This window comes from Silene latifolia, chromosome 11 (assembly GCF_048544455.1).
Source record: "Silene latifolia isolate original U9 population chromosome 11, ASM4854445v1, whole genome shotgun sequence".
NCBI lineage: Eukaryota > Viridiplantae > Streptophyta > Magnoliopsida > Caryophyllales > Caryophyllaceae > Silene > Silene latifolia.
This window is the reverse complement of record NC_133536.1, coordinates 53,197,697-53,203,888: the sequence shown is the minus strand read 5'-3', so window position 1 is coordinate 53,203,888 and position 6,192 is coordinate 53,197,697. Positions and strand designations below refer to the sequence as shown.

General features: G+C 39.9%; 1 non-coding gene across 1 annotated transcript; it reads right to left on the bottom strand.

Annotated features, from left to right (window-relative positions):
* Window positions 1-2,908: 2,908 nt before the first annotated feature.
* Window positions 2,909-3,014, bottom strand: LOC141616099 (small nucleolar RNA R71). The gene has a single exon (XR_012530472.1). It is a non-coding gene; the product is annotated as a small nucleolar RNA R71 (small nucleolar RNA).
* Window positions 3,015-6,192: the final 3,178 nt, after the last annotated feature.

Genomic DNA, 6,192 nt, shown 5'->3' with positions numbered 1-6,192 from the left:
TTTTTCGCCTCACATGCTTGTCTACCATATACGTTCCTTTATAAACATCACAGTCATCTCAAGGTTCTTTGTTCAACTCTCATTACTTTCTCACATTCCGTACTTTCTCTTTCTTTAATTTCCGAATTGTTACATTCACCCCCCCTAAAAGAAAATTTCGTCCCGAAGTTCAACTCTCAAACCTCAAGTACAGTGTGCTCTCGTACGTCCATTACAAAATTTCACAAATGACTATGTTCCAGGTTCAACACTCTCTTTTACTCATTGCATTTCCGTAATCAAATCTCATATCGTCTTATGCCATTGCCATAATCCCACTCTAGAAGCCTCCCAAACGTAAAAGCACAAGGTCCAACCCACGGTTTGAAACTCTAATCCCACAAATAACTCCCAACTTGAGTTGGTTATATGAATGCGTAGCTATCACGGGATATAACTTGATTATTCCTACGTATCTATGTCAAGTCAAATCTCATACCTTCACATGTATGCACATCAAAACACCAATTATGCGGACTCTAGAAAACAATCAGTTAATGCAAAATTTCCCATCGTGTGGCTCAGCCATGTTCCACATTCCTATTTTCGGTCATCATGCCACACATATATCACTTCCAATCCACCACATGATCACACATGTGTTTCCATATCCGTTCCCATTCATCATCAATACGTCCGCTCATACGGAAGGCCACAATCACTATCATGCAATGTGATACGTGCATATTGTGTAGTCTTTTTAGCCTATTTTAGCACGTATTTCCATGCATTTTTGTACTGTTTATATAGTATTATGCCCCGAATTGGCTACTTTGGTTCGTTTTGTCCGTTTTGTATAAATGAACGTGAAAGTAGTGGAATCGTACCATTTTTCGTCCTTTTTGCATGCATTTTGAGGAGACGAGATTTTCCAGAGTGAGATACTGCATTGTAATGTGTGAAGGCACGGTTTACGAGTCAGTCGGGTACGAGATTAGGCTGATTTGAAGGAAGAAGGCTCGATCGAGTGGTTTTATTACTCGATCGAGTGGTTTTTATAGCCATGGTTGATAGATCGAGTAGTTATTTACTCGATCAAGAAGTGCTTAAAAGTGAGGTTACTCGATCGAGTAACTATTCTACTCGATCGAGTAGATTTTCTGGAGTTTTGCTCGATCGAGTGGATTTATTCTACTCGATCGAGTGGTTTAGGCTTTCGTGGGCTTTAATTAGCCCGTGAACGTGTTTTAGTTGTTGGATTTAGTTTGTTTTCTATTTAAAATTTCGTTAACTAGGTCATTAGGACTTTATCATCTTTTATCTTATCATTCATCAGTTTTTAGCTTTTCACAGTAAACACATTACGTTGCTTTTCCCTTTTCTCTGTAACTTTGCTTTCGGGATTATTTCGCTCGGATTTTGTCGTTCTTTACGTCGGATTCTCACGATTGTAATCTCTTTCTCCTTTCTTAATAATAATCTTTATTTCATTCGCTTTAATTCTTTGTTTTACTTCATTTAATTTCTGCCCTAATTCACTTTTATGCAATTTAATTATCGTTTTAATATGTTGAATGCTGGTCATTTATCTGCTGTTAGTTTTGATAGTATAAATAGCGATATGAGTAGCTAAACTTGTTTAATGTTGGGATTAGGGGATCTACGGTATAAATGTGACGATGTAGTAAATAGGTTAGATGAGTTAATTGTGAGATTCTGTCACCATAGCAATTTAACTGTATTTTATCGACTTAGTTGAGTGCACGCTTCTGAGTCACCCTTTAATCTGGCTAAATTTAATCCTGGATTAGAAGGTTGGACTAAATAGGCCTGCTATGAACAGTAGACTACCCTGACGAGGACGGAAGTTAAGTTAGTGGATGTTTAGGGTAGAAAGTGGACCGGAAGGACCTTTCCATATCCGTCTCGCATTAATTTGTCTAAGTTGTTTACAGTTGCGTCACTGGACTACCGTAGTGAACCGAAATCCTGACATGACCCTTCTCTATCTGATAGTTTAATTCTATTTTCCTGTCTTTATTGCTCTTATCTCTGTTTCTCTTTCCTTTAAACCTTTTAGTTTAGAAAACCAATTTAAACAACCCCCCCCCCCCATTTGTGACCAAATAGACGGACTTCTACAGATATCTTGCCTCCCTGAGGAGATCGACCTGACTTTCCTAGCTATATAGTTTGTTTAGTTAGTTTATTTTTGATAGGTACACGACAGACGTATCAAATTTTGGCGCCGTTGTCGGGCAGGCAATTGCCCTATCTGTCTTTGTTTCGTTTATTTTTATCCGTCTCAGGGAATTTTTATTCCTTGAGGCAGTTCTTATTTATTTTCTTTTAGTGTTGTTTATGCCCAGGTCAGATAGGTTTGAGTTAGTTTCACTGATTCGAGCCGAGAGACTATTCGAGCATAGACTCCGTCTGCAGAGAAAATCACGAAAGGAAGACTTGAGTACTTTCGAGCCGAGCTACATCATTTTCTTTTCGCAGAAGACCGCCTTTAGAAGAAGACATTCCTATTTCTCGCCGATCAACCAGTAAAGATGCCGAACATTGCTAGTCACTCGGAGCCTAAAGGATCGTATATTCCTAAAGGTTTCAATCTCCAGACTGAGGATGGGAATACATTTGACATCCGTCCTTCCTATATCAATCTGGTGGAGAGAAATCTCTATAGAGGTGTGGCAGGTGAGGACCCGAGGAAGCATATAAAGGTCTTTACGGACTACTGTTCTACTATCCCCGCCACAAAGTGGGTAACTCAAGACAAGATTAAGGAAGTTATGTTTCCTTTTTCTTTGACTGATGCAGCCAGGGAGTGGTTGACTGATTTGGACCGTACGGCCGCAGGGGTTACAAACTGGGAGATCCTTGCTCTTGCTTTTTATAAGAGATTTCCCTCCACAGCGCATCAATCAGCTGAGGGCAAAGATTACGAGTTTCAAGCAGGCACCTGCTGAGACTCTCTATGAAGCATGGTCCCGTTTCAAGAAGTTGGTGAGGTCTCTTCCTCACCATGGTTTTGACCCGTGGTTTCTGTCTATCAGTTCTACAATGGGCTGTATGATGATCATAGAGCCATATTTGATGCGTCATCTAATGGGAGAGTTCAAGAGAATACCGACGATGATAAGGGATGGGCCCTTATTGAAGAGATGGCGAACCACAGTGCTGAATATGGAAACCCGAGGGATGGTATTAGAACAGTTCATGCAGTCGATAAGCAAGTTGTGGCTCAGCTGGAAGCCATGAATGCTAGATTTGATAAGTTGGAGTTACATTCTGTTGGTGAGCCTCAGACGGTCCATATGCTTACTAGAGGGGAGACCGTCACATGTAAGAGGTGTGGTAGCAACGACGATCACACTGCTGTTGGCTGTCTTACAGAGAAGGAACAGGTCCTTGCCTTTCAATAATATAGGCAAGGAGGGACTTCCTATTATAATAACCAAGGGGCAGTCCATCCCAATTTGAGGTGGACTAGTCAAAATGTGCTCAATCCTACCCCTCCTTCACACCAGCAGCAGTCATATGTCCCTCCACATAAGACTCAACAAGGCTTTCAGAAGCCTCCTTCCTTTTCTACACCTAATCAAGGTGCCTCGTCTTCTGGTGGGGTAAGTGAGATAGGTGAGTTGAAGACTATGTTGCAGTCTTTGACAAAGCAGTGGAAGTTAAGCGACCAACAAAAAGATGCTTCTATCAAGGCACTTGAAACTCAAGTTGCCCAGTTAGCCGTTAACCAGTCCACAAGGAAACCGGGTCATTTACCGTCACAAGCTGACAAAAATCCACATGAGACGGTAAATTTAATTAATTTGAGAAGCAGTTGTTCATATGAGGGACCGGAAGTGCTGTAATCAGACCCGAGGAAGGAAATAATAGCTGATGAACAATGTTCTGTCAAAGGAAATGAGCTGACGGCTAAGAAGGTACTCGATCGACTAGTTTCTGGAGGTCGATCGAGTAGATTTGTAACACTCCGATTTATAAAGGAGCCTTTATCAAGACATTCCCTAATAAATCGGACTGTTACCATCTCGGTTTCCCGAGGTAGTGAATAACAAATTAAACTCCAAGGCAAAATATATAATTACTTTAACTTAATTATTACAAAACCTCTTTTACATCAAATTACAAGGAACTAACATAAATGAAAGTGAAAGTCTTCTAAATGATGATCTAGCTACTAAGTCTTCTGATCCAGTGTCTCACGCCCATCAAGCTCCCACCTATCTCATAAACCCGTCAAGCCCGCTCCCAATATTTGGATCGTCACATGTGTTCACGAATACACAGGGTCAACCACGAGGTTGAGTAGGGAATACAATGAAACAACAAAATATGATATGCATGCTCCTCCGTCACCTCCATCTCCATCTCAACTCATATCTCATAACCTGAACACCCACCATACCGATCCCCTAGACTATATATCGACCGTAGCCGATCTGCCCACCGTTGAGGACACCAGGGCAAGTCCTGCAGAACCCGCCCGGGCCTTATCACAACATCATCTTCACCACACCACATCACCACAACATCCTCCATCTCCAATGCATATGAATGCTCAAAAGAAATTAATGCAACACAATATATATATCTTTGAAGTGATCAATCATAAAATCATGCCGCTTACCAAATGTTGTGATAACATACTCAATACGATCAATTCAGTCAATCACCTTCCAAAGATATGAATCATAACGTAAATCAACAGCCACGAAGCAAGTCAACGTTCACCGTTTGGTCATACGAAACACAAACAAGTCAACACAATTCAACATCAACGATAATAAGTCAAGTGTATTTCCCTACCTTTTCGCAATCCAAGCACACACAAGCAATCACTTATGATCCTTCACTTATCCATCACCTACATAACATAATTATGTATAATTACCATCTACTCAGTCAATTAATCATGCACATAACCTAGACTCATCATAACTTAATAGGAATATCAATTTAAAGAACAAACACGACTTTTCCTGATTTTCCTGCTCATGGCAGACTCGGTATAAAATGAATAACTAATTCCAGAAAATTCGAATTGATGCAAGGCCAATTGAATTGGAACCCCATGAGTCTTAGCTACAATTTATATCTAACGTGTTTTTCTCAAATTCCAAACTTATCAAGGGTTTTCCGACTGATTTCCAAAAACTGACAGAAACCATCGCATAAAAAGTATTGATTCATAAAACGAGTTTGACAAATGATTCTTAAGTAAAACCAACGCCTAACTCATCTAAACTCTTTAAATTAAATATATGAAAAATATCCAGCACCAATTCAATATCTAAATTATGTTTTAGAAGTAATCTTTCAGCCTCTACTGATTTGCGGACTTTTTAGATAGACGTTCACAAATAATTTCTTCAGGAAAAACTACACGGTGAAATTCTACCAATTTTCACAGGCATAAACTAGGCTTGGAATAAACATGAGTCTCTTCTTTAACGTTTTGCATCCCACGGCTTTAAGACAGGTAAAACACTCAAATAACACAGACCAACGAATCTGTAAATTGCTGTAACTATTCCATTCATTTATCTCATACAATTTATAATCAAAAACCCCCAAACCAATTCTAGGGTTCCGAAAATTATCCCAATACTACTATAATTATGCTAATAATTGAATAAAGAGGTAATAGGATAGTCTACTTACGAAATAGGATGAGAATAGGCTGAGAAATCGCCTCGCAATTCCTCACGCGGCTCCCTTCACACACGGCTCCCTCTTCTCTCTTTTCTGTCTTTTCTCATGGTTAAAATGAATATGGTGATAGGGAGATTAGGGTTTGGTTAGATGGGTTATACATATAGGATAGGTGCTATTAAGACGATACGGGCCTAGCCTAGTTAGATTAATTAAAACCCGAGTCACATAATTACCCGAGTCACAAATACACTACACGACCCAGCTGGTAACTCGGCCTAATATAATATCATATTAAAATACCGGGTATTACAAGATTTGCTGAAGAAAGTGCTCGATCGAGTGGAATTTCTACTCGATCGAGTGAACAGGAAAAGGCAACTGCTCGATCGAGTGAAATTTCTACTCGATCGAGTGATGCTGTTGAAGAAACTACTCGATCTAATGGGAATTTTGGTCGATCGAGTAGTATGGATAATGGACAGCTTGATCGAGAGCCTGCTAGTGCTCGATCGAGTGAGAAATCGCCCGTAAGAC